Genomic DNA, 3358 nt, shown 5'->3' with positions numbered 1-3358 from the left:
GAAATGAGGAGATTGCTACTACTCTGAACTCTGTACGTTGCTCAGAAATTGAGTGCACAGCAACTGTTTTGTATTCTGCCTTGGTTCAGACTTTAACCACAGATTTACCAAATGAAAGCATCTGCGATGCCACAATTTAGTAAATTTCAGTACTAAGTCACCCTTATGAATAAGGCAGAATCAAGACTCCTGTAAATGAACATCCGGGAAAACTTAAAAAATGTTCCCCTACAGGCTTTTCTGTGTTGACTTTTTTTTTTGTCTTCCTTGCATTTTTATCCAAAACTACACATACATCAGAGGAGAATACAATGCTGGGCCAGTCGCTTCCCTGAAAACATGGGGCTGGGGAGGAAAGAAGTCTCTGTGGGGTAGAGTTCATGCTGAAAGGTTGCTGTTGTCGAACCTCTCCTGGTCGTACACCTCAGCCACCACCTTCCGGCCAGCAAACCAGCGACCATTCAGTGCTTGGATGGCTTTGTGAGTCTCTGAGGCCATGGAGAACTCGACAAAGATCTTGACAATGATTTCAGCATCTTCCTCCTCCCCCTGTTTCTCTTGGTAGATGATGACCCTGTTTACCGCCCCAAACTTGCCGCACTCTTCAGTCACCTCTCCTTCCAGATCATCGTCAATGTCTTTGGGGTCTACCATGTTGCGCAGGACCATCATTGTTGACTCTTGCTTCTGAAGAAGCTTCCGCATCACCATGTGGCGGACGCTGCTGCCCGAGATGCTCATGTGCTCCTGTTCGCTGAGCATCTCTGGCCTCTCAGATGCCTGGAAATCCTCTTCCTCTTCTTTCTCCTTCTTTGTTTCCAGAAGGCCCAGCATCGGTGGGCTGGCCAAGATGGGGTTCACCACTCCCATCTGAGGAATGGTGACAGGAATGGTTGGGTGAGCTGGGGTCACACCTGTGATGACCCCTGGGGCTTGAGCTGCCATCACAGCCTGTGACAATGCACCCAGAGTCTGCGCTAAGGTTAGTGCTGATGACACCAGCCCTGGAGTGGTTAATGTGCCAAGCACTGTCACACCTGCCACGGCTTCCTGAGCTGTGATCTTGGCTGTGGTGGCAGCTGCTGCTACAGCAGCTGTAGGGGGCAGGCCTCCTGGTGTGGCTGGAATTAAGAGCGGCATAGATGGAGTCACAGCTTTGCCAACATGGAGGTATTGGCCCCCCAAGTCAGAGGTTCATGGAAGAGATGGCATCTTGCGAGGACTGCGCCTTCTCATACTCAATGAAGCTGTAGCCTTTATGCTTCCCTGTGGTGGGGTCTCGGGCCAATGTGCATGTGCTGGAATGCAGGCAGGGAGTCTGCCACGAGCCTCTCTGAATGTCCAGAGTTCAACCAAGCCGACGGGGGAGCAGGCAGGAAGCGTAGTCCAAGGAGCCGAATGCAAGGGTCAGAGCCAAAGAGCAGTCAGAGCAGAACTGAGTCGCAGTAGAACTGGGAGGGTCTGTGCGCAGGTGCTTCTGCAATGAGGGAAAGGGCGTCCTGGCTTAAGAGCTCTCACCTGCAGGGCAGTGCTGCACCCTGTTACAACTCAAGGTCATTATGTCGTTGTTTGAGTGCCTGAAGCCTTGCACTTCGCCTCCTTTCCTGTGCAGCAAGACACTGTCTCCCTCTGCGCTGCCTATCAGGTTCAGGGGAGCTGGGTGGAGATTCTGCCCTGGACTCAGGAGCTGGTGCAGGTAAGGGAACAGCCTCTGTCCCTGAGTCTGCCCTGGATTCCTCAACCAGCTCTGGCAAGGGTTCCTGCTGCTCCATTCCCTGCTGGTCTTCCAAGCAGCTGCCTCTGGAGGGGCTTGGAATATTCCCACTCCTGTCGTCCTCCCCGAGGTCTTCATCCTCTGAGGACTCAGAGGCCACAACAGTGCACGACTTGATCTTCCCAAAAGCCTCAAAAACTCTCTTGGTGTCATCGTCAAAGAGGTCTTGTTGAACAGACGCAACATAGATGCGGTTGAAGGCCCGCGCTTCCTCCGCCGGCTGGTCTATAATTGGCTGTGCCTGGCCAATGTTGCTGGGCCTTCCAACCTTGATGTTTCTCCCTCCCAGCATCACAGAGTTCATCTGCTCCAAGGCCAGCTGAGCAGCTTCGCGCACCTCATATTCCACAAAAGCGAAGCCCTTGTGCTTCATGGTCACCGAGTCCCAGGACATGTCAATGCTCTTGATGGGGGCCAAAGGGGGCAAAAGCCTGCCAGATGGTGTCCTCACCCAGCTCATAGTAAATGGAGCCCACGTACATGATGGCACATGATGGCCAGGGCCTGCTGCCTCTGAGCTGCCATCGATTGTAAAGGTGAGAGAGGATCTCCAAAGCCCATTGTCACTGCTGCCATCTGCAGGTTGGTGAGCTGCTACTGTTGGTGGGCGATGATCTGCTTTACCAAGACGCTTTTGATGCTCTGCTCCATCGCATACTTCTTGGCCTTCTGAAGAGCCTCCTGCTGCTCTGGGGTGAGAGGAGGCAGTCCCAGTTTGGCTGCTGTGCTCCGCCCATTTTCCACCTTGACCAGCTCTGTTCCCAGCCAGAGCGTCGCTGTTGCCATCGCCGCCGCCATCTTCTCAACCTCCCCTAGCCTCGAGTCTTCTTGACTTTCTTAGGGTCAAATCTGTGATCATTAGTTTGTCCTATGCACATGGTATGTATATTTGTAGATCTTAAAGTGGCTATCCTAAAATGAATTTCAAAAACAGGACAGAGCAGGAGATCACTGAGATAGCACTATAACCACTGGCCAACTCCCACCTTTTCCTAGGTTTGGCCCAGCCAAGGGGCATTATTAGGGGGGTTCCCATGGGTGCCCAGCTCCCCCTAAATTTGTGGGGAGCCTCTCCCTAAATCCCCCATGGCTCCACCTCCATAAATGGTAGCAATGAAAGCCTCTCCCTGTGATGTCATTGGCTCCTCCCTCTAATGTCACTGGGCTCCGGTTCTTTTAAGGACTGGATATAGCAATGCCTCTGGCCCAGCCCCAGCCGCCTCCCCAGGAAATTCTAAAGTCTAAGCTCCTGCTACCAGCATACCTTAGGATGGGGCAAAGGCTGGAAGGGACCCAAGCATAGCCAGTTCCTTACCTTATAATACCTAGTCCCATGGCCATACCTTCCTCATCCCATGACCACTAAGATCCCCAACCCCATATTGACCACCAGTTCAAATAATTTCTGCCCTCAGCTACTTATCCCACAGCGCCTATTGCATTATAACCCAGGTCTGTCTATTAAAGTTATTAGGGGAAACAATCGGTTTCCCCTAATAACATTAATACTATCAACAATATTAATAACTAAATTCCAAATTTCTCATCCCCCGTTAAATTATGAATTTCCCAATTTCTCTAACT

General features: G+C 51.6%; 1 pseudogene; it reads right to left on the bottom strand.

Moving 5' to 3' along the window:
• Nucleotides 1-378: 378 nt before the first annotated feature.
• On the bottom strand, nucleotides 379-2563 carry LOC129336812 (poly(U)-binding-splicing factor PUF60-like; annotated as a pseudogene).
• Between the last annotated feature and the right edge of the window lie 795 nt (nucleotides 2564-3358).

Source organism: Eublepharis macularius, chromosome 1, assembly GCF_028583425.1.
Source record: "Eublepharis macularius isolate TG4126 chromosome 1, MPM_Emac_v1.0, whole genome shotgun sequence".
Classification (NCBI taxonomy): domain Eukaryota; kingdom Metazoa; phylum Chordata; class Lepidosauria; order Squamata; family Eublepharidae; genus Eublepharis; species Eublepharis macularius.
This window is presented reverse-complemented; position numbering and strand designations above follow the sequence as displayed.